The following is a 26,051-nucleotide window of genomic DNA, read 5'->3' as shown; positions in this document are numbered from 1 at the left end:
ACAAGAGAAAAAAAAAAAACTAGTACTATCCTCAAGGAAGAAAATATTGCAGCCACTGGGGAAAAAAGAATATGTTAGATTTTTTAAAGGAACGATGAAAAACAACAAAAGGCTTAGGCTTAGCTTAAAATAGGGCTAATATTACTTATATTTAAAATTGAACAATAAAGGCTGATGGAAAAATGGAAAAAAGACATAAGGAAACAATTCAAAAATAAGAATTTTTTTTTTTACTTTATTTTACTTTACAATACTGTATTGGTTTTGGCATACATTGACATGAATCCACCACGGGTGTACATGAGTTCCCAAACATGAACCCCCCTCCCACCTCTCACCCCACATCATCCCTCCGGATCATCCCCGTGCACCAGCCCCAAGCATCCTGCATCCTGCATCGAACATAGACTGGCGATTCGTTTCTTACAAGATAGTATACACGTTTCAATGCCATTCTCCCAAATCATCCCACCCTCTCCCTCTCCCTCAGACTCCAAAAGTCCGCTCTACACATCTGTGTCTCTTTTGCTGTCTTGCATAAAATGTCCTTTGAACATAACATGCTCAACTTCATGCATTAAAAATCTGTCAAAAAAAAAAACTGTCAAGGGGGCTTGGGAGATAGGCAAAATGGGTGAAGGGGGTTAAATGTACGAACTTCCATAAATAAAGATATAAACACGTCATTCATGATGATGTAATGTACAGCATGGTGACTATAGTTAGTAATACTGTACTGTGTATTTAAAAGTTGCTAAGAGTAAATCTCCAAAACCTTCATCACAAGAAAAAAACGGGATGTGGGGAGCTATGTATGGTGATGGATTTAGCTAGATTTATTGTATTCATTTTGCAAAGCATACAAATATTAAATCATTATGTTGTACATCTGAAACTAGTATGTCATATTTCAAAAATTTTGGCAAAAGTTATTACAACATATACTGTTGGTGGGAGAAAAAAAACTATACTTCCCTTGTGGGAATACAAATTGATAAAGTAATTTTGGAGAGGAATTTGGTAATATCTAACAAAACCATATAAGTACTTACCTTTTAATCTAACAACTCTGCTTTTAGGAATTTACCTTGAAGATACTAATGAAAACACATAGTACAAGGTTACTCACTGCAATGTTTACAATTGAAAAATATTGGAAACAACCTAAATGCCCATACATAGGACAGTGGTTGCATAAACTATGGTTCATCCACACAGTGAATGAAGTTAGAATAAGGATAAGGTCTATGAACATGGAATACTCTCCAGGTTAAATGATAAAAGCAAAGTTCAAATGAGTGTCAGTGATATGCCACTGCAATAGTTTAACCAAGTGTGCAGTTAGAGAAAACAATCCACCCAAGATCACTTCCACTTCTGGCAACAACTGAAAGTTCGGGGAGTTTCCAAAACCACCCCCAGATTTGATAATTTATCAAAAGGACTCACAGAACTCACTGAAAACTGTTAAGTTAACAGCTATGGCTTATTACAGTTGAAGAATGTGGATTAAAATCACCCAAGCGAAGAAGTACATATTGAAGAATCCAGGAGAAGTAACATATGCGTAGATTCCAGTTGTCCTCTCCCCACGGAGCAGAGACAGCATTACTCTCCCAGCATCAATGTATGACTAAGTGTGACAAGCACTGCAATCCAGTGAGGTTCATCAAATTCTTGACGTCCAGAATTTTTACTGGGGTTCATAGGCATAACCGACTGCTCACATGACAGGGCTCAATCTTTAACTCCCCTGGAGATCTACTGATGTCAAAGTCATTACCCTAAATCACACTGCTGGTTTTTTCTGGTGGGGCCAATCCCATTCTAAATCATATTGTTAGTACCAGTGACCCAAGCCCCCAGGCAAATCAGACATTGCATTCTGAGGATTTAGGGATTACCTCTTAAAAGCCAAAGATAAAGGCTTTCATTCTGCACAAGTTTAAATTCTTTACTATACTATATACAGCCACCTTTCATAAAAGAAAAAATAGTATACTTGTATCTGCCTTTTGTGCCCCCAAATCAATTAACAGGAAGACAAACCAAAAACTAATGAGAATAGTTTCCTACAGGGCATGGTAGATGGGAACAGGGTGAAAAGAATGAGGAACAGGAAAATGTAGAAGGGATGGGAGGGGAGTGGTGCTTCTCAGATACACCTTTTTTGTAAAGTTCTGACTTTTAGGACTATGCTAATGTTCCATATAATTTAAAAATATACATATAATTAAAATGAAACACAAATAATAACAAATGAGCCTAACTGTATCACAAATAAATAACCACACTGAAAGAATATAGCAGAAAAGAATTAGCCAAAGTAACTTAGAAAAACATTCTACTGTATACATCCAGATAGCTCAGTTGGTAAAGAGTCCGCCTGCAATGCAGGAGACCCCAGTTCAATTCCTGGGCCAGGAAGATCCGCTGGAGAAGGGATAGGCTACCCACTCCAGTATTCTTGGGCTTCCCTTGTGGCTCAGCTAGTAAAGACTCTCCCTGCAATGTGGGAGACCTGGGTTTGATCCCTGGGTTGGGAAGATACCTTGGAGAAGGGAAAGGCTACCCACTCCAGTATTCTGGCCTGGAGAATTCCATGGATTCTACAGTCCATGGGGTCGCAAAGAGTCGGACACGACTGAATGACTTTCACTTTTTCACTTTCACACCCCAGAAACAAAAGGATTGTATACAAATACTGTTCTTTAATTAACAAATTTGCTTTTCACAGAATAGCGAGTTAATTCTTAACCTACATTCTCAGTATTCAAAAATTGAGCAAGTAAGTAAATATGTTGTAGATAATCAGAGCTAGGTTTCAGAATGTTGGTGAAAGAAGCTACATTTTGTGGTATCCACATGAACTCATGGTGTTTTATACACACTTACACACAGGTACAGATCTAGAGGTGCACAGACTCCTATTTATTTCCTAGCTCTATCTGCTTAAAGAGACTAGAAGTAATTACATCCCAGTAACAAAAGAAATGGATGATTCCAGAGCTGGGGCAGAAGTAGAAGATGAGCCTGGAATATCACTGTAGTGCCAGAAAGTAAACAAGTGCTCAAAAAAATAATGACATGTCAAAAGAACACAAGAGTCAATTTGAAGGAACCCATAAAGGCCAAAATACCTGAGCAACTGTGTATGTAATGATAGTAATGGCTGATAACTCAAGAATAAAACAAATATCCTGAGTCTATAAATAAACGAGGATAAGAGACAATCCTTACAGAGATTTTTCAAATTAATAAATATAGAAGAAATAACAGAATACAAAAGTTACAATTTGCAACTCCTCTCAGAAATAACTGACTCAGGCAAGAATCTAAAACTAGAGGGTGAAAATACAATGAGGTATAAGCTATTTAATAGTCTCAAAGTACCTTCCACAAGATACTTCAAATTACAAAAGGAAAAACTGTGCCTTTCAATAGAAAAATTCGGCAAACATCTCCATCATCCCCAGTAAAGAGACATGTGGACAGCATATGCCCCCTGATGTGGCGCAAGATCCTGTGTGGTGTTCTTGTAAAAAAACCACCTGAATTTAATCATAAGGGAAAAACAGACACATGTGCGTTGAGGAACACGCTATAAGAAAGCTGGCCATGGGCTTCCTCGGCAGTCTAGCAGATAAGACTGCTTCCACTGTATGGGCTGTGGGTCCTACCCCTGGTCACGAAACTAAGATCCCACATGTCATGTGATGCAGCCAAAAAGTAAAAAACAAACAGAAAACTGGCCAATATTCTTCAAAAGTGTCCATCAAGAAAGAAAGAAATGGACTGAGACACTGTCCCAGATTAAAGAGCTAAGACTAAGGAGACAAAACAATGTAATGTTTAATCCTGGATTGGGTCCTACTCTAGAAAAAGGAAATTGGTGGGAAAACCAAAATAAGATATATAGGTCAGTTAATTCCTGGTTTCGACCAACATAATATAAACTGAGGGAAAGCTGGGTGAAGTGTAAATATTTTTGGAAATCTGAAGTTACTTAAAAGTGTGAAAAGTTTAAATTTTTCTTAAACATTTAAACATTTGAGGACATTCCTGGGTGGCTCAGTGGTAAAAAATCCGCTTGCCAATGCAGGAGACATGGGTTCAATCCCTGGGGGGTAAAATCCCCCAGTATGGCAACCCACTCTAGTGGCAACCCACTCTAGTATTCTTGCCTGGGAAATCCCATGGACAGAGGAGCCCGGTGGGCTATAGTCCATGGGGGTCGCAAAGAGTCAGACATAACTAAGCTCAGCACAGCAGCAGCAGTACCCAGAAAATAGCACCCAGAAAGTAGCACAAGATGACAGAGATTGAAAATAATGAAAATAAAAAAATGAAAAGATCAAGTCAGGAGATCAAATATTCAAATATGTCAAATACGTGATTCAAAAAATTTCTCAGAATTAAAGGACATGATTTTGTACATGGAAAGAACCTATTAATGAATGAAAACAGGGTCATCAATCTGACAATCAAATAAGACATATCAATTATCAAATTTTGGAATACTGGAGACAAAACACCCTTCTACGAGCTTTGGTGAGGGGGTAATGACAAAAAAGGATCCATATATAAAATAGATAAAATATTAAATGTAAAATATATAGATTAAAGAAATATATTTATATGATTAATATACAATATTTACATTATATACACATACACAAGTAAAATCAGAAATAAGAATGGCAATGGCAATGGATTTCTTTAACAGTAAGACTGAGAACTAGAAGAAAATACACTAATGCTTTCCAAGTTCCAAGGGAAAATTATTTTCAAAATAGAATTTTACCAGCCAAATTATCAATCAAAATTGAGGAGAGCAGGAAGTATGCCTCCTGAAACTGACAGAATGTGAAACTGACAGAATTTCTAAACTATCTGCATGCAGAGACAGGAGATACAGACAACTGAAAAAGAGTCTGAAGACACGCTACTAATAAGTACACAGATGGCTACCCACTCTAGTATTCTTGCCTGGAGAATTCCATGGACAGAGGAATTCTTCCTGGCCGGCTACAGTCTATGGGGTCACAATGAGTCGGACACGACTGAGTGACTAACACTTTTACTTTCACACAGAACACTAAACAGAAGAGACAATTAATTTCAGGGACAAAAAAAGTTGTACAAGAAAGGAAAGAGTCACTGCAAATCATGGTATATACTACATATTTTTACTTGTGACTACCACTTACATAATTGTAATAAGGTAAACACTGATCTTTCTAATTGATCTTTCAAAAATCAATTTAGAACAGGAAATATGGGTGGCAATGTCTAATGATTCCAAGATTTGAGAAGTTCATAGTGCCCAACAAATGCATAAAGTAAGTAACTGTGGATATTTAAGAATGAAGTAAAAATACTATTTTGTCTTTCAACTATTAGCTTGATAGAAAATAAACACTTTAATAAGCTATTTAGACCTAATTACTTAATAAATTAAACTACTAGACCGAAAGGCATTATGAAAAAGACATTAAGGGGGTGTGAACAGAGAAAATTTGGGAACCTCTGTTTTAGAGTACTGTATTTTACTTTATTTTATTTCTTACCAATGTAAAACTCACTTTTAAATAAACTTATTAATATGAAATTCAAATATGCTTTCATTGTGACTGCCAATATAAAAGGAGATTTGGGATTTATTCTTCATAATACTTAAAAGTAATATACTTGTTGAGTAGTCAATAAGATATTTATTAAAAATTTTTAATGTTATTTATCTATTTTGGCTGTGCTATGAGAGCTTCTTATTGAAGTAGCTTCTCTTGTTGCAGAGCACTAGCTCATGGGCTTCAGTAGTTGTGGTGCCCGGGCTCTAGGGCACAGGTTCAACAGTTGTGTCCCAAGGGTTTAGCTGCTCCAGGGCACGTGGGATCTTCCTGGATCAGGAATCAAGCCTGTGTCTCCTGCATTGGCAGGCAAATTCTTTACCATGAGCCATCAGGAAAGCCCAGATATTTATTCTATTAAGAACATCACATAAAAGTACACACAAAGCTCCATAAGAAATTTCCATAAGAAATTTCAATTGAAGTAGGAAAAAGCATATAATTAAGTGCTTAAAAAATCTTCCCCCAATTAGAGAAAGCTACCTGGACTGTGCCTTTAAATTAGACAATTCCTGGGTGGTCCAGTGGACTCCATTCTATCACTGCTGAGCGCCTGGGTTCAAGCCCTGGTTGGGGAACTAAAATCCCACAAGCCATGCAGTGTGGCCAAAAAGAAAAGAAAAAAAGGTAAATTAACACTTTTGATGGTGATCAGAATGGCTGATTATAATGGCTGAAATTATAAAAATACACAAGCAACTACTAAATTTCAATTCAATATAATTTGAGCTTCTACAAATAGAACAGCACTGTACTTTCAAAAAATATATAGTCTAGTGGGAGAGTCATCTGAACAAGTATAAACAAATGTGATGCATATAAGAACGGTAAAATTCAGAGCCATGGGACTATCTGGCAAGAGGGTCAAGGAAGACCTCTCTGAAAGAATTATTTTTAAGCTCAGACTAGTTAAAGTGAACAGATAAACAGAAGTCCAGGAGAGGGCATGTAGCACTTAAAGAGGCTGGAGAGGTAGGCAAGAAATAGAAAAACTAAATTAATGATGCTGCTATTTTACATAAAGGCAGTGTGAAGCCACTGAAAGACAAAGTCAGGTCTAAGACCCAATTTGCATGCTTAAAAACATCATTCTATCTGCAGTGTGCAGAATGCCTGGGAGAAGACCACAGGAAAGGAAACCTGTTAGGAGCCTGTTACAGGTAAATGTAGGCACGGTGAACGGATGAAAGGAAAACTGGGAGAAGTAGCAAAGTGAATTGATCTTGAGATTTTTCAGGTCAGAAATGTCAAGACTGTGGGAAAGCCAGTATGCAGGGGTAGAACTTCGGTATGAGTTACTGGGGAGATTGTGGTATAATTTATATGGAACAAATAAAGACTGGAGGAAGATTATACTTGCTATCTCTTCAGTTTTAGACATGTTAGATTTGAGGTGAATGTAAGAAATCTAAGTGGATACATAATGGTGGATATACAAGTCAGGAACTTTAAAAAGAGAACAACACAGAAATTCCACTTTAAGTCATCAACTGACAGTAACCAAAGCTACAGAAAATGCTAAACTCACCAAGGAAAATTTGTAAAACAAAGAAGAGAATGCACAGTAGGGTAGTGTCCTGAGGAACCATAGGATGTAAGAGTTGAGGAAAAGGAAGAAGACTACTCTGCAAAGGAAAGTAAGAAGGAATGATTAGGGAAATAAAGTGGAAAGTCAGGTAAGTACGGTGCCCAGAAAGCTAGGGAAAGTTTCTAGAAAGAGGGAAATGGTCTGTCAAAGGCTATTGAGAGGTCAAGCCAAGATAAGGATTAAAAAGTGTCCAGCTGATTCTCATGACATTCACAAGAGGAATTTTAGTAGAACGGAGAGGACAAAAGTCAAGATGGAGTAAAGAAAACAATACATAAAACTGCTCAAGAATCATGAGCAAATATGAGGGCAGATTTTTAAAAAGTGGAGACAGTTGTATGTGTTTAAATGTTGATGGAGTACTTTACTTACGGATACAGATGGCAGACTAAAGATGTATTTTACTTTTATGCCTGCCAATGGACCAGACCCCGCGGCCGCAACTGGGACCCTTTTGTCCCTGGTCTCCTCCTGACGCGGACAACTGGCCAGAGTGCCCCAACCGGTAAGGAACAAGAGACTTTATTGACCTCTCTCTTTCCTCTCCTTAACCCTTCCTATCCTTCCCTGTTTTTCTAGCCCCCCGGTCCTGGACAGAGGAATCTGGTCGAGGGGCCCTCAGCCTGAGCTGAGGATTGGAGACTGATCACCTCCTCTCGGCAGAGAACTTTAATTTCTGGTTTTGGTCTGGTCTAATTCTGGTAAGGCCGAGTTCCAGTCCTCCCTTCTCTGGAGGCCCAGGGAAAAGTCCCATAACGCCAGGGCATCTGTAGGTGGCAGGAGACGTCTGTAAGGCCACCCCTTTCACTAACCCCCTCCCGCCTCCTCCCCCTTCTTCTTTCAACCTGGCTTCCTTTCCTCCCTTGAAATCTTTGATGTTAGCACTTGGATGCTTGTATTTAAGGGCTTCCCTGGTGGTGCAGAGGTTAAAGCGTCTGCCTGCAACGTGGGAGACGTGGGTTCGATCCCTGGGTCAGGAAGATCCCCTGGAGAAGGAAATGGCAACCCACTCCAGTATTCTTGCCTGGAGAATCCCATGGACGGAGGAGCTTGGTGGGCTACAGTCCACGGGTTGCAGAGAGACAGACACGACTTCACTTTCACTTTCAAAACCCCACTAAGATGAAAATAAAGAATTTTTTAACTTATCATCGTTTAAAACTAAAATTGACACACAGTGAATTGCACAGATTTTGAGGTTTTTCTTTTTTTTTTTAAAGCACATGGAAGAGAGGAAGTTGGAATGCAGATTGACTTCAAGCCCTAAGAAAGATAAATGTCAAGCTTGCAATGAAAAAAGCAATTTAATTTACATAACAGTGCCTCAAAACAGGTCAGGAATCAGCAGCAGTAGGTTCTATAAAAAGGGTGTGAACACCAAGCTAAAAATAAGGGGATGGATCAATTGTTTAAACACCCTCTACTCTCCACAAAACCCAGCCAACTGCCCCTCCCCCCAACCTTTGCCCCCTAGACTACAACAGCGCTGACCAACAGAAGTTCTGCAATGATAGAAATATGCTATCTTGGCCCTGTCCCATATGGAAGTCTCTGGAAACATGTGGTTATTGACCGCCTGAAACGTGTCTACTGTAACTGAGGAACTAAATATTTAATGTTACTTAATTTTAATTATTTAAATTTTAGTTGCTACATGTGGCTAGCGGCTACCACACTGGATAAGAAAACTCTGAAGGGAAAAGAAAGGGTTCCTGGACTGGACAGAATCTGGTCCAGTTGAGAATGTGGGTATCATACTGAAAATAGTTGAGTTCAATGAGCATAAGTGAATGTTTACACACTGAATGTTAAAACTTCTACGATTTTCCCCAGGTGAGCTACAAGACTGCTGACAGCCCAGTTTATAAGCTCCAAGCCAGAGATTTGAAGATTCTTCTTTGGGAAATCTAAGCAGCCTAAGGAAAAAAAGAGAAGGATAACACTGTTGAAGACTATCCAGTAAGAGTCCAACCAGTGTACCCTAAAATCAATAAATCCCAAGCATGAACTCAGAGTACACGTAATTAAAAGCAACCTCCACATTGGGTCCCTTAACAGTTTTGCTCCTATACTCTCCGCCATGCTGTTGTGTGTTCACCAAATACCAACATTCCTTCTAAGATAAACCAGGAGAATTCCCTGATGGTCAAGTGGTTAGCACTCTGAGTTTTCATTGGTGAGGGCTGGGGTTTAATCCCTGGTTGGGGAACTAAGATCCCACAAGCCATAAGACAAGGCCAAAAAAATAATAAACAGCACAGCAAATACGGACAGTATATATTAAAAAGAGATAAAACACAAACACACAAGGAAAACAAGTGAGCTTTCAACTCTTATTAGATACTCACTGACCCCAGGACAGCCTAAAGTCTGAACAGTCCTTAACAGGTCCAATATTTATTTGTGTCTGCAATGGAACCACTGTATAGGTTAACTCAACCATCACTAAGAAAAAGTTCTTTCTCCTGTAGTTAGGTGCTTTCCAAGTGGCTCAGTGGTAAAGAGTCCGCGGCATGGAGGCATGGGTTTGATCCCTGGGCTGGGAAGATCCCCTGGAGAAGGAAATGGCAACCCACCCCAGCATTCTTGCCTGGAATCCCATGGACAGAGGAGCCTGGTGGCTGGCTCCTGGCTACAGTCCATGGGGTCACAAAGAGTTGGACATGACTGAGCATCTAAACAAGACAGTAATGAGAACGGTTGTGTAGTAAATGAACACAGGGGCGGTTACCTGCTCTTCAAAAATGAGAATGAATGGTGGTGTGGTTTTTTTTTTCCTTAAGATTTTTTTGATGTGGACTACTTTTTTTAAAGACTTTCTTGGATTTGTTACAATATTGCTTCTGTATTACACTTTGGTTTTTTGGCCAGGAGACAGGTGGGAATCTTAGCTCCTCAACCAGGGATCCTGTTCCCTGTATTGGAAGGTGGAGCATTATCCACCGGACCGCCAGGGAAGTCCCAGAATGAATGGCTTATAGTAGGAAATAAGATTAAAAACAAAACAAAAATTAAAAAAAATACTGCCCACTGGCATCACAGGACATGAATGAATCATAAAAACATCAAGACTGAAAATTGAAGATTTGTACATTTATGGCACCTCCTGGTGATAGGCAATTCAGCTACCAGATATAAAGTGGATTAAGTCACATATCCAATTTTGGTCTCAAGTCCTTACAGAGAAGACTGCCTCAAGGACCAACAAGTGACTTCCAAACTCCACTTCTCAGAGGGTCTTCAAGTTGTCACTATCCCATCCCTGCCTTTGCTTCTATGTTAAATCTGTAACACCAGTTTATATTAAAACTGTGAACCCTGTGGTTTGCATTTATCCTTTCTAAATACCTCTACTTGTGTGTACTCCATTAGAATCTGAAATTCAACAATTTTTAGGCTTCAGAATTAACTAATTTCAGACACAAAATTTTATAATTTAAAGACTTAGCAACTCAGTTTTTCATCTTAGACACATACCATACATCTCTCTAAATTCTGGAAGTATAAATTACCTGTTAACATGACTTTTTAAATCAGTGAATCCAGAATGCCCCGTGTCATCTGGTTGTAGGAAGTTAACATGCTATAATAGGGTCATTTTTAGAAAGAAAATAATTCAGCGTCTTCCTTTAGATTTGTGACATATGATCCATTTCTGAATCTATTAATATAGCCTTTTCATTGCTTCAGTGATTCTTATTTTATCAAAGAATAATTTGATAATGAATATATCTCCCCAAGAGAATGTTCAAATCTAATAATAATAATTATGCCTAGTAATCTATTATCTCAAGAATCCTGAAAATATCACTCCCTCTCCCCCAGCAAAAGTCACATTTTCACTATAACAAGAAAAATACATATAAAGCACCGTTATTTCCCCATCAGTTGATCCTTTCTAGACATTTATCAAATTCTTTGAATCAGTGGTACAGTACAATTAATCAAAAAAGAAAAAGGGACTAAAATTCAAGGACCAGCTTAAGGCAATCCTGAGAACCTCTAGATAAATCAGGTGCTTTTAAGGCAATTAGAGACGTTACAGGGCTTCTCTGCTGCTGCTGCTGCTACGTCGCTTCAGTCGTGTTGGACTCTGTGCGACCCCATAGACGGCAGCCCACCAGGCTCCCCCATCCCTGGGATTCTCCAGGCAAGAATACTGGAGTGGGTTGCCATTTCCTTCTCCAATGTATGAAAGTGAAAATTGAAAGTGAAGTCACTCAGTCATGTCCGACTCTTCGCAACCCCATGGAATTTTCCAGGCAAGAGTACTGGAGTGGGGTGCCACTGCCTTCTCCGACAGGGCTTCTCTAACAGTTCTCAAATTGAATTCCATAGGAAGCTGGCTAGTGATGCAAAGAGATCACGCGTACCAGGATGAAGGAGAGGGTGGGAGGACACCTGTGGATAGTACCATGGGTTCATGACAAGCCAGAACAAAAGCAACATTTTTCTAAATTGGAATTTTTCCACTGTTTATGAAGGCCTGGCATAAAAGTCTAAAAAACTGATTTATAAAGTGACATGACCTTTATATAACTCTACCAAAAACAAAAACCCTAAGCAATACTTAGTAAAAACATTTTAGTGTAAAATCTATTATTTTCATTAAAGAGCATTAAGGAGTCTAACTACACAGGGAACTATGAAAACAGGACTACACAGTGAAGTCGCTCAGTCATGTCCGACTTTGCGACCCGGTGGACTGTAGCCTGCCAGACTCCTCTGTTCATGGGATTCCCCAGGCAAGGATACTGGAGTGGGTTGCCATTTCCTTCTCCAGGGGATCTTCCTGACCCAGGGATCAAACCTGGGTCTCCCACATTGCAGGCAGACCCTCTACCCTCTGAGCCACCAGGGAAGTCCCAAACTACTAACAAATGACATTTTTTTCCACTTCTGTGCTCTCAGCACTAGAAAACCTGGAACAGTACTATTGATTCAAGTAAGGTTATCTGTTAAGGAATGGAAGAGAAACATTAAAAAATTAAAGAGGCATAGGCAACATATTGAGCATGGCACTTCACCACTCTGAGCCTGTTTATAAACTATGATCTACATCTGTATTTTCAAACTATGAATATCACCTGAAAGGCTTTTGAAAAATTACAAACATCGGGGTCCCATTTCAGATCTATTAAGGTAGTGACTGGGCATCAGGGGTTTTAATTCCCCAACTGATTCTGACGTCCTGCAGATTTTGAACCACTGGATTAGATGACCCTCAAGGTTCCTTCCGTATCCATGACTTAAAATCCCAAACTGACAATCCTGTGTTCATTGGAAGGGAAGATTACACTTCATCATGCTCCACTGAGCATATCATGCACCACTAAGGAAAGGCAAGTATCCTTAATTTGTGAGACAAAGCAATTGTAAGAACAGGTGCTGCTCATTCAAGTCACTAATTCCATCTCCCTTCTCTCCACCCCAAACCTCTAACTTGCTGCTGCTGCTGCTAAGTCGCTTCAGTCGTGTCCAACTCTGTGTGATCCCATAGATAGCAGCCTACCAGGCTCCCCAGTCCCTGGGATTCTCCAGGCAAGAACACTGGAGTGGGTTGCCATTTCCTTCTCCAATGCATGAAAGTGAAAAGTGAAAGTGAAGTCACTCAGCCGTGTCCGACTCTTCAGGACCCCAAGGACTGCAGCCCGCCAGGCTCCTCCATCCATGGGATTTTCCAGGCAAGAGTACTGGAGTGGGGTGCCATTGCCTTCTCTGTTCTCTAACTTAGGCGCTACTAAAATTCAAAGTGGGAAACTTCTCTTACCAACACAGAGAAAGGTCTCTCCTCATGTTAACTTGGAACTGTAATGTCCGGGCATTCAAAGCATTCAAGTTCCTATATTTATTCTCTGAACATTTTTAATTAACATGAAATGTTTCAGAGGCAGAGGGAGAAGTCCTCGGAAAGTGCAAAGAATTCCTTCTAGAGTGGGCCAAGGTGTGAATGAAGCCCTTCCCAGCTTTTTTCCTAAAAATGACCCACTAACTATACTGAGAAAGGAGCGAAACTGATTCAGGTCATCCCTCATGTACTAATAATGTGTAATCAATAAGCATGAGAAGTCTGGGTGACTAGAAGAAATTGATTTCTTTTTAATGCTGCCCAACCCAAAGCAGAGACTACAGTCAGGTTTTAACACACAAGATCCTAGTATCTCCTCTGGCACCCTTCCCCACACCAAGCGTAGTTATTCTGGGTAAAAGACATAACTAAGAACCTACCATTAAGTGTCCTGGCTATTCTTAAGCCAAGTTTATCCTGATTCCCCAAATATTTTATGCTTAACATTCTGCTTTCTTCATTTCATCTAATTCTCCAAACTAATTTATATAGATAAAAGAAAGTTCCATTTTACATGGGTTAAAATGTTACATGTTAAATGGGTTATATGTTACATGGGTTAAAAATGTCTACACCAGATTAACGCCATTACCAAATGGCAGGCCAGAATTTCAACTCAGTTCTTCTGACTCCCAAGTCCAAAACCCATACCTCTGACATCCTCGCTGCATCCCTCCTCCGCAAAAGCGTGGTCACTCTTGTATAGCCAAGAGCGGTCATACAGCGGGAAAACAGGCTTCCGACCATCCAAACACTCAGTTGTGCCATACCCGTTCACTAGAACCGGGTCCCAGGAGTGTGAAGGATGGAACCAAACGTATGACGGAAGCAGAGTTGTCCGAACAAAACCCAGGACAGCAGGAGCTGGAGGACCTCTGCTGCTGCTGCTGCTAACCAGCAGCAATTCCTCTCAAAGCTTCCCCCGGCTTCAGGAGGAGTGGCCGGGGGCGCTAGCCGTCTCCGCTTCTGCCTCTTCCAGCTCGAACTGGTGAGGAGCGGAGGACACTGGTCCCTCGGGACGAGCTCCTTCCCCGCGCCCAGAAAGGCACAGAGGCGCGAGGGAGAAATCCACTGCCTCTGGCTCGGTGGTAGGGGAAGAGCAGCGCAGCAGGCCTCCAGGCCGGGGTGCTGAGCTGGCGCGCACTGACGCGGGAACGGCCAGCCAGCCAGCTCGGTCCGCCAGTCATTCGCCGGATTTGACACCCAGGCTCCCGCTTACCTACGTCCCTCGCTGCCGGCACCTGCCCCGTCGTGGGTCCAGATACTGCGGCAGCTCGGACTGCGGCCCCGCCTTCGCCAGCTTTAGAGGAAGCCTCGTCAGCCAGCAGGAATTCGGCCTGCTCACAGCAGCCACCGCCGCCGAGCTTCCTCTGGCTCCGCTGCCGCGACGCCGGCGCTCACTTACACCGTCACCTCCTTCAGTGCTCTTCCGCCTCGGCCCCGCCCGAGCCGTGTGTAGAGGGCGGGGAGCGAGGGAGGGCTGCGCACGCTCCCCGGCCCGCCGGGGACGTCTGCGTTTGGTCCCGCCCCGGCACCTCCTTTCTAGCGCAGGAGGGTTGTAGAAACCGGGATCTGAACGTCAGACCGGGTGTGAGGCTTCTTTACATACTGCTCTCAAGTTTGTGAGGGCTTTGCAAACCACAGCTGCCAAGGGGCTAAGACAGACCACAGCTACTATGCGACCTCTCTCTTCACTAGCCTCCCTTTGGCCAAAAGCGAAAGACACGTTGCTGCTCTGGATGCACTGTGAAGCCTGGCCTAGGTTTTTCTTCCCTGGTTTTTCGATGGTTATCTTTCCTCTTGGCATCGCTATGTGCCTCTGTAATACCTGCTTTGCCTCTCTTCGGTTGAGAACACTCCGCCAGGAGGGAAGAGCCTGGGCTTATTCACCGCTATAGCCCCAGCCAGCACCAAACAGTGACTGACTACAGGTGTTTAGTAAGTCTGTGCAATAAACCTAACCGTGCATAATTCGATTGGAATGTACTACCTTTTGCATACATTGCTAGATTTGGTTTTTCATGAATGAGACTGCCTTGTAAATTTCACATAGTTTTCGTATCACGTTTTATGCTATCCTCGAAAGAGAATTTGAGGGGTGTTTTCTATATCCTGAAATAGTTTGTGCAGGACTGGAGTTATTTTTCCTTGACTATTCTAAGAACTTGCTGGTAAAACTGCCTGAGACTTTGTTCTAAATTTCATCCAGAGAAAAGGGAAGAACTAGCCCCATGAAATGGATTGGAGGAGAAGGAACAAAAATAAATGTTCTTTGCACCCTTCAAAAACTGCTTGGTCTACATAACTGTTCAGTTCAGTTCAGTCGCTCAGTCGTGTCCGACTCTTTGCGACTCCATGAATCACAGCATGCCAGGCCTCCCTGTCCATCACCACCTCCCTGAGTTCCCTCAGATTCACGACCATCGAGTCGGTGATGGCATCCAGGCATCTCATCCTCGGTCGTCCCCTTCTCCTCCTGCCTCCAATCCCTTCCAGCATCAGTCTTTTCCAATGAGTCAACTCTTCACATCAGGTGGCCAAAGTACTGGAGTTTCAGCTTTAGCATCATTCCTTCCAAAGAAATCCCAGGGCTGATCTCCTTCAGAATGGACTGGTTGGATCTCCTTGCAGTCCAAGGGACTCTCAAGAGTCTTCTCCAACACCACAGTTCAAAAGCATCAATTCTTCGGCGCTCAGCTTTCTTCACAGTTCAGCTCTCACATCCATACATGCCCACTGGAAAAACCATAGCCTTGACTAGATGGACCTTAGTCGGCAAAGTAATGTCTCTGCTTTTGAATATGCTGTCTAGGTTGGTCATAACTTTTCTTCCAAGGAGTAAGCGTCTTTTAATTTCATGACTGCAGTCACCATCTGCAGTGATTTTGGAGCCCCCCAAAATAAAGTCTGACACTGTTTCCACTGTTTCCCCATCTATTTCCCATGAAGTGATGGGACTGGATCTTCATTTTCTGAATGTTGAGATTTAAGCCAACTTTTTCACTCTCCTCTTTCACTTTCATCAAGAGGCTTTTCAGTTCCTCTTCACTTTCTGCCATAAGGGTGGTGTCATCTGCATATCTGAGGTTACTGATATTTCTCCTGGCAATCTTGATTCCAGCTTGTGTTTCCTCCAGTCGAGCGTTTCTCATGATGTACTTGCATATAAGTTAAATAAGCAGGGTGACAATATACAGCCTGACGTACTCCTTTGTATCTAGATGTAATGCACAGACAGGTGGCAAGAATATACAGAACAACTATACGAAGTCCTTAAGGCCCAGATAACCACAATGGTGTGGTCACTCACTAGAGCCAGACATCCTGGAGTGTGAAGTCAAGTGGCTTAGGAAGCATTACCACCAATAAATCTAGTGGAGGTGATGGAATTCCAGCTGAGCTATTTAAAATCCTAAAAGATGATGGTGTTAAAGTGCTGCACTAGCTATGTCAGCAAATTTTAAAAACCCGGCAGTGGCCACAGGACTCCCCAACTCCAAAGAAGGGCAGTGCAAAGAAGTTCAAACTACCACAGAGTTGTGTTCACTTCCCATGCTAGTAAGGTTATGCTCAAAATCTTTCAAGCTACACTTCAGCAGTACTTTAATTGAGAATTTCCAGATGTATAAGCTGGATTTTAAAAAAAGGAACCAGAGATCAAATTGCCAACATTCACTGGATCACAGAGAAAGCGAGGGAATTCCAGAAAAACACCTATTTCTGTCTCATTGATTATGCAAAAGTCTTTGACTGTGTGGTTCACAACAAACTGGAAAATTCTTAGAGATCGGCATACCAGACCATCTTACCTGTCTCCTGAGAAACCTGTATGCGGGTCAAGAAGCATCAATTAGAACCTTACATGGAACGAATGGTTCAAAATTGGGAAAGGAATACAAGGCTGTGCATCTCTCAGCCTGTTTATTTAACTTGTATGCAGAGTACATCATACGAAATGCCGGGCTAGATGAGCTACAAGCTGGAATCAAGATTGCAGGGAGAAATATCAACAACTTCAGATATGCTGATGACACCACTCTAATGGAAGAAAGCAAAGAGGGACTAAGAGCCTCTTGATGAGGGTTAAGGAGAGTGGGAAAAGCTGCTTAAAACTTAACATTAAACAATGTAAAGTGATGCCATGACATCCTCTCCCCACGAGAATGTGACTCTGCAGATACTGAGTTTGATTCAAGAACTGAAAGAGTCCGTGCTTCTGAACAGTCAGATTGTTATATATAATTCTTACAGAACAGTGTAAACCTGAGTGGTCAGTCACCCTATCATGTCTAACTCTTTCTGACCCTTGGTGGACTATAGCCCACCAGGCTCTTCTGTCTATGGGATACTCCAGGCAAGAATACTAGAATGGGTTGCCATTTCCTCTTCCAGCAGACCTTCCCAACCCTGAGTATCACATGGCAGTGGCAAGAATCCGGTTTTTTACGCTCAGCATCATCTATCTTTGAGACCAACAGTGGCAGCAATGCCCTTTAGAGCAAACTCAAGGGCAAGGCAAAACCATGGAAGCCATTTACTTTGGGCAAGTGGGTCATTTCTGCTCCTGCTCTGGATGGCTGCCTTGCCTCAGCTAAGCTAAACCAGTCACTCCATAAAGAATTCATAGCAGCTACTTGTGGTCTTTTCTGACTGATGTATAACTAAATATGTAACAATGCATCTATATTTAAATTGCATTTAAGTTCTCATAAGCTATGTAAACAATGGGGTTACAAGGTGCAGTGATAAAAGAATTTGCCTGCCAATGCAAGAGACACTGGTTCAATCCCTGGGTTGGGAAAATCCCCTGGAGTAGGCAATGACAACCAGGTAAAAAACCACCTACAATGTAAACAATTAGGTTCCTTCAAAATCAGCTATCCAGGGGCTTCCCGGGTGGCGCTAGTGGTAAAGAACCAGCCTCCCAATGCAGGAAACATAATGAGATTCGGGTTTGATCCCTGGGTCTGGAAGATTGATCCCTGGAGGAGGGCCTGATAACCCACTCCAGCATTCTTGCATGGAGAATCCCATGGATGGAGGAGCCTGGTGGGCTATAGTCCATGGGGTAACAGAGTCGGACATGGCTAAAGCTACTTGGCATGTATGCAAGGACTTCTCCAGTGGTTCAGTGATTAAGAATCTGCCTTACAATGCAGGGGAAACAGGTTTTACCCCAATTGGAGATCTAAGATTCCTCATGCCACAACTACTGAGCTCACGCACCACAACTAGAGAAACTGGGCACTGCAATGAAAGATCCCACATGAGCCAACACAGACCTGACACAGCCAAATAAATTTTTTAGAAAATCAGCTATCTATACAGCTGAAGTAAGGCCTACTGAGCTGAAAGTTGTTTCAAGTTAACTCCCTAGGAGTTGATGGGAAAGGCTGAAATTCCAGCTGGGTAATTCTCTTCTGAAAATGAGTTATATAGTATCAATGGAGACAAAGATGTGAAAGGGGATGCCATACATTGAATGTTTTTGTCTCCCCTAAAATTCATAGGTTGAGACAACCCCCAATATGACTGTATGAAGAGGTGGGGCCTTTGGGAGATGATTAGGTCATGAGGGTGCCCTTGTAAGAGAGACCCCGAGGAGTACCTTTGCCTCTTCCACCATAAGAGGACATAGTGAGAAGCAAAGCTATAAATTAGGAAGAGGGACCTCACCAGATACCAAATCTTTGGCACCTTATCTCGGACTTCCAGCCTGCAGAACAGTTTATAAGCCACTCGGTATATGATACTCCATTACAGCATCATGAACAGACTAAGAAGAGTTATAAAAAACTGCAATCATGCTTTTTCACATGCAAGCTATGGTGGCTACTGCTGTGTACACCCATTTTCCTTTTATCATCAAGTCTGATTTGTCTGGGAAGCAATAGCTTCTTAAAACACTCTTCCCCAGAATCTCTTGCAGCTAGGAGATGCCAAATAACAGTTATGGCCAATGAGATAGAAGCTTAGGATTTCTGGGACATGTACTTGACTGACATAGACACTACTTCCTGCTTTCCCCTTGCCTTCTGCCCATGTTTCTTCTTCCTGCCTGATGTGAAACCGGAGGTGGAGCAACCATTTTGCATCTGACTGGCCAGGCATAAGGATACAGGCCTACATGCAAAGAAGGTAGAGTCAAAATAAGGACAAAGTCCAAGTACCTGATGGCATTGCTGAACTCCATGAAACCCAAACCACAAGTGGACTTTTTTTGTGTGACTTAATGCTTGTTCATTCACTCTTGGGTACCTGTTACTTATAGGAAAACTTACTATAATAGCTGTATATAAACCAATTTCCAAAGTATGTTTTTTCTTTAAAAAACCCCTTTCAGGAAAATGATTATACAACCTATAAAACAGAGTGTGTCATATTGCAAGTTGGGCAATGCCAGACATCTTGGAATGTGAAGTCAAGTGGGCCTTAGAAAGCATCACTACGAACAAAGCTAGCGGGGGTGATGGAATTCCAATTGAGCTGTTTCAAATCATGAAAGATGATGCTGTGAAACTGCTGCACTCAATATGCCAGCAAATTTGGAAAACTCAGCAGTGGCCACAGGACTGGAAAAGGTCAGTTTTCATTCCAGTTCCAAAGAAAGGCAATGCAAAAGAATGCTCAAACTACCACACAATTGCACTCATCTCACATGCTAGTAAAGTAATGCTCAAAATTCGCCAAGCCAGGCTTCAGCAATACGTGAACCATGAACTCCCTGATGTTCAAGCTGGTTTTAGAAAAGGCAGAGGAACCAGAGATCAAATTGCCAGCATCCACTGGATCATGGAAAAAGCAAGAGAGTTCCAGAAAAACATCTATTTCTGCTTTATTGACTATGCCAAAGCCTTTGACTGTGTGGATCACAATAAACTAGAAAATTCTGAGATGGGAATACCAGACCACCTAACCTGCCTCTTGAGAAATCTGTATGCAGGTCAGGAAGCAAGTTAGAACTGGACATGGAACAGAAGACTGGTTCCAAATAGGGAAAGGAGTATGTCAGGGCTGTATATTGTCACCCTGCTTATTTAACTTATATGCAGAGTACATCATGAGAAACGCTTGACTGGAGGAAACACAAGCTGGAATCAAGATTGCCAGGAGAAATATCAGTAACCTCAGATATGCAGATGACACCACCCTTATGGCAGAAAGTGAAGAGGAACTGAAAAGCCTCTTGATGAAAGTGAGAGTGAAAAAGTAGGCTTAAAGCTCAACATTCAGAAAATGAAGATCCAGTCCCATCACTTCATGGGAAATAAGTGGGGGAAACTGGAAACAGTGTCAGACTTTATTTTGGGGGGCTCCAAAATCACTGCAGATGGTGACTGCAGTCATGAAATTAAAAGACGCTTACTCCTTGGAAGAAAAGTTATGACCAACCTAGATAGCATATTCAAAAGCAGAGTCATTACTTTGCCGACTAAGGTCCATCTAGTCAAGGCTATTTTTCCAGTGGTCATGTATGGATGTGAGAGCTGGACTGTGAAGAAAGCTGAGCGCCGAAGAATTGATGCTTTTGAACTGTGGTGTTGGAGAAGACTCTTGACAGTCCCTTGGACTGCAAGGAGATCCAACCAGTCCATTCTGAAGATCAGCCCTGGGATTTCTTTGGAAGGAATGATGCTAAAGCTGAAACTCCAGTACTTTGGCCACCTGATGTGAAGAGTTGACTCATTGGAAAAGACTCTGATGCTGGGAGGGATTGAGGGCAGGAGGAGAAGGGGACGACAGAGGATGAAATGCCTGGATGCCATCACGGACTCAATGGATGTGAGTCTGAGTGAACTCCGGGAGATGGTGATAGACAGGGAGGCCTGGCATGCTGCGATTCATGGAGTCGCAAAGAGTCGGACACGACTGAGCGACTGAACTGAACTGAAGATATGCAATTTCATGGTATCCAAACAATGATGTACTGGGGCTGTCTTCACATAATATTTGCAATGTAATTTCCTAAAGATGTATTATGCATACATTTTTCAAAAGATGAAGTACGGGGAAAGGGCAGATGGCTCTGGGCAGCATTCTCAGTTCATTAGCCCCCTACCTGCTACTGCATTATCATAAAGGACTGTCCAATGAGTACGGTTTTAAAAAGTGATAGATCACACTTATTGAATGCTTAATATATGCCAAGCACATTCCAAGCATTTTATATGAAATTAACTCATTTGACCCTAAAAATAAAAATCCCTATGATGTAATAAGCACTTTTATCACCCAAAACAAATAAAAAGAAAACTATCACTTCATAGTAGCATTTTTAGTTCACAGTCTACTAATATGGTTACTAACTAAAAGCATAACTGGTTCTCCCACTGGCAGTAAAATTTTAAATTATACACTCCAGTTTTATTTTTATTTAGAAGAAACTCCCAAACAAATAACTGTATAATGAAACCAATTTTAAGAAAGCTTTAATAAAGCTCTGTTTTACAGTGCTCAGTGATGGATGAAGAAATGTGCAGCAAGAAATACTCAAGTACTTAGATTTGTGTCAAGACTAGGGTCACCCGTGCTTTATCATTAAAATAAATATTGAAACAGGACACACAGTGGGGAATATCAGTAGTAAAATAAGCATATACGAAAGGAAGCAGAAAAGTATTAATATTTGATTGGCTGACAACACAAGTTATATGAAATTGGCTGATCCATGTAGCACCCAACAGCCCATGGCCTAAATTTATTTTTCAATGGTGTCTTAGTTTTCGAACATACCCCAAAAGACCTACAGATGAACAAAACAAAAGGCAAAACATTACATACTTTTCATATCATCAAGAGTGTAATGAAAATTGTAGCAATGTCTATAGTAAAAAGTCAAATGGTTAAAGTTTTTTTTTAGAGTTTATTGAAAAACAAAGCTCTTCAACACAGTTACTAGCAGCAAAATTTATAGTATCCTAAAGAATAAGGAATACTGAATGTGATTAAGATGTCTTCTAGCTTCAACCACAAAACTCCTTAAAGATTTTAAAGACAATACATTAATCAGAATCAGATTGTACTGTTAGACATTCTTTAATCTTATGGCCCAGATCAAATAGTTTTTGAAAATGGTGCACTTCTGTTTTTAAATAAAGGAGAAGTCAGGGTAAAGTAGTTAAAAAATTGAGAAAAACATTTTTTTGGGCAATGCATTCATAGCAACACTATGTATCTACAGATCTAAAAATGAAAGACAAAATGTATGTGGTAGTGTTACTCCATTTTGATTGTTAAAAAGGGGGGTGCAGCACAAGGGTAAATTTTTTCACCTGTTACAGAACATACACTGGGATCTGTGGATAAAAAATAATGAGATCTCTTTTAAACAAGTATACCAGAAATTATACATCCACATGAGTGTTGTTCCTTTCAAAATAATCAACTTCTTGGGTTACAAATTTATACAAAGGCTACCAATATATACTGAACATATTCTGTTTTCTATAAAGACAGTCTTTTTAGTCTTTTCCTCTAACCAAAAACTAAGATGCATAGGTTAAAATGTTATAATCACGGTGACAGGCTATATAAATCTCTTAAAAGAAAAAAAGAGGTACTCATCAACTCTTAATTTCTGACTAAGAATTTATGCCATTTTTAAGGCTGAGCTGGCTTTCCTCTATCACTCTGCACATTCCTAGATAAGTCTTTCTCCTCTAGGTGCCCATGTTAATATGCTCAAGAACAGAAACATATTTCAGAGCTAAAAATTATCAGCAAGGCAAATCCATTACTCAAATGTACACTGCAAACTAAGTTCTGAAGAAATTTTTAAGAATTTTCTCTTTTTATCCTCATCACTCTTCCTTCACAATTACAAAGTTTACCAAGAGCTGTTTGCATTTTATATTCAGTGTCGAAAACATAATCCTACTGATTAAAAGCTTACCAAAGCTACACCTACATCACATTCTGAACCTTAGCCTCAAGTAAGTATCTGGTCACAGCATTTTTAAAAATCGATGAATGAAAGTCCCCTACTTTGTTCAAAGGAAGACTGATAATGAGTGGAATCATGGAAATCCTCAAATACACCAGTAAGCATATTAGTTACCTGTCGAGGAAAGTCATCTTTTTGATGTTTTGAGAATATTGGAAATTCAGTGATTCTGAGATACTGGTAAGGGTAGTTTCAAAGACATGCTGATGGTAGATGCAACATGATAATGAAGAGAAGCAGCAAGTCTGGTCTCCTCTTTCCAGCATGCCTTTTTCTGCTGAGGGTTAGACAGAACAAAAGGACAGGTAAAAGGCACAGTAGAGTTAGGATCAAAGTGGCTTGGAGACCTAGGGGGTGGCAGAATACAGACAATGGGTCCCTGGTGAGGCTGGTCGCCAAGAGGAAAAACATCTTTCACTGAGACCAAAAGGAAGACAAAGACAAAAACCCACAGAATTTTGGCTGTAACGGAGAAGTTAAGTGTTGAGATAAAAGGGTTGGGAGTCAGGTGAGAGACAGTTTGGAGTGAAAAAGACAAAGGGAAAAAAAAAAAAAAAAGACCTAGGAGTGAAATGAATGAGCAGTGGGCAGCACCAAGAGTCCCACTGAGAATTAAGAAAAATCAATGTGAAATGTTTAGTGCAATTCCAGACAGTGTTATACTTAAGAGTAAATAATTCCAGAAATAACTAAAAAAAAAAAAAAAAAAAACTCTAAAAAAAAAATGACTTTTTCTAGCTTGAATATTTGTGTCTGCCCCTGAATTCATATACTGAAGCCTTAGCCTTTACTGTATTGAAATTTGGAGATGGAGGTCTTTGGGAGGTCACTAAAGCTAGATGAGGTCATTAGGGTGAGATCTTATGATGAGATTAGTGTTCTTGTAAGGAGAGAGAGACTGCTCTTTCCAAGTGTACAGAATGGGGTTCAGGGAGCACACAGCAAAATGATGGCCACCTACAGGGCAAAAAGCCTCACAATGAAACTTACTTTGCCAGCATCTTGATCTTCAACTTTCAAGTCTCTGGGACTGTGAGAAATAAATTTCTGCTGTTGAAGCCACTCAGTATATATTCTGTTACGGCAACCTGAGGTAAGGAAAAACTCTTTAATACACTAGGGGAGGATACTGGATTTATGAAACAAGACCAGAAACCTATAAAAAGATGGGAAAGGAAGAATGACCTTTTGGAAATTAAAAACAGGAGGGAGCTCCCTGGCCCTCTAGTGGTTAGAACTTGGTGCTTTTATTGCCCTGGCCCCAGGATCAGCTCTCCTTGGAGAACTAAAAAAAAAATCTCACAAGCAGCACAGTGTGGGGGTGAAAAAAAATTAAAACAAGAAGCGACAGGTGATATATGCTCAAAAAAGGGTCAGAGATAAAATCAAGGAAATTCTCCCAGAAAGTTAAAAACAGAGGGCAAAGGGATAAAAAGCAGGAGAGAAAGATAAGAAAAACAGGAGATTAATGCTGGAATGCCAGAAGGAAATAACACAGAGAAAATGTGGCAATTATTAAAGAAATAATATAAGAATTCACCGAAACTGAAGGAAATTAAGTCTTTATCAACAAGGCCCGCCAAAAGCTAAACATATAGACCCTCTCCAAGGTTTCAAGATAAATTTTCAGGACAAAAACTCCAGAGAGGCAGAAAAATGAGTTATATAAAAAGATGTTATCAGAAATGGCAGGTTTTACAGATAAAGTAGGGACTTCAAAATTCTCAAGGAAGTTGATTTCCAACCTAAAATCCTGTATTATAGATTAAATCTGAGACATTTTCAGACATGCAAGGTCTTAAAAATCTTAACCCATATGCACCCTTCCTCAGGACAGTAATGAAAGATGTACTTCTCCAAAATGAAGAACAAACCAAGCAAGAGGAAACAAAAAATCTAAATTCAGTCGAAAAGTGAAACAGTCTCAGATGCCGGAGGGCAGAAGGCCTGGAGAGCAAGAGCCCAAACTGAAGCCCTAATCAGAAAAAGGAACAGTCCTTATCCGAGACATTTAATTGCATAGAAAACAGCCTTAAGAGGGCTTTTGCGACGAGTCTGGAAAAACTTAGTGATGGGAACATAGAAACTTTCAAAGGAAACGAAAAGACAAGATTGACAATAAGAAAAGCAAACAGTTGAACAAGAAATGACATTCGGTGATAATAAATTACTCAAATGATCAACACTCCCACATAGTATTGGGTTAAAAACTGACCACTAATCAAATTTTGCCACCCTTCTTAATTGGGAGACTAGAGAGAGTAAAAATGGGAAAATGGCATGGTAATCAAATTCTAGACTGTAACAGTAGGAAGCTTCTAGAGAAAGCAAAACATAGAAATATCAAAAAATACCAGTATAAGTATATAATTTAGAAATCTGAAAATTAATGCATGCTAATACCAGTTCAAAGTTAAAAGCAGATGCCTCTGTGGAGCAGGACTCTGCAGTGAGGAAGCTAACATCTGAGGATTGGCACTGTTTATTATGACTCCTTAAAGATTATCTATGCATATTATTTTGCTTAAAACCTAAAAACAAATGAGGCTTAAAAAAGACCTTTCCCTTCATTGATCTACTCCTCTTCCTCCTCTTCAAAAGATAAAGCTTGTTTAAAAATGATTTGCATAAAAAATAATTCTCTAATTTAAAAAAGTCACAAATTTCAAAATAGTAGTAAAGCATGTATCAAGCTCCTACAAATAGTGCTTTTCAATCAAATCAATCCCCCAGGCATTTTAAAACTTTTCCTAGACAAAGGTTTTGAGCATTTGCCATAGTTAAAGAAATACAGATGTCAGAATAGCACTAAGCAGTTTTATAGTGTAACAAATATATTTTAAGCAGTCATTGCCTACATCCTCATACTTTTTTACGTACAATTTTGTTTTTTCATCCTTAACTCTGTAATACATCTGTTCTCCATGTTAGGATATCCAACATTCAAATTAAATGTGTATAACAAAATGATGCCTTAGAACACTGCACATTTCATTTTGAATAAATTTATTCTGAACCTGATTTAGAAGAGGGAAGGCTCAT

General features: G+C 40.5%; 1 protein-coding gene and 1 long non-coding RNA gene across 4 annotated transcripts in view; one reads left to right on the top strand and one right to left on the bottom strand.

Moving 5' to 3' along the window:
• The window catches only part of LOC138422334 (uncharacterized), a 36,700-nt gene extending 26,137 nt beyond the window's left edge, over nucleotides 1–10,563 (top strand). Inside the window, exons 2-3 of the long non-coding RNA XR_011249837.1 lie at nucleotides 7,647–7,723; nucleotides 9,052–10,563. This is a non-coding gene — a long non-coding RNA (uncharacterized lncRNA). The remainder of the gene's footprint in view (nucleotides 1–7,646; nucleotides 7,724–9,051) is intronic.
• The window catches only part of SENP5 (SUMO specific peptidase 5), a 48,140-nt gene extending 33,162 nt beyond the window's left edge, over nucleotides 1–14,978 (bottom strand). For all 3 annotated transcript variants that reach the window (XM_069556648.1, XM_069556656.1, XM_069556666.1), the window contains exon 1: nucleotides 14,286–14,978. The gene's annotated coding sequence lies outside the window, so the exon portion shown is untranslated. The remainder of the gene's footprint in view (nucleotides 1–14,285) is intronic.
• Between the last annotated feature and the right edge of the window lie 11,073 nt (nucleotides 14,979–26,051).

This window comes from Ovis canadensis, chromosome 1, assembly GCF_042477335.2.
Source record: "Ovis canadensis isolate MfBH-ARS-UI-01 breed Bighorn chromosome 1, ARS-UI_OviCan_v2, whole genome shotgun sequence".
Lineage (NCBI taxonomy): Eukaryota > Metazoa > Chordata > Mammalia > Artiodactyla > Bovidae > Ovis > Ovis canadensis.
This window is presented reverse-complemented; position numbering and strand designations above follow the sequence as displayed.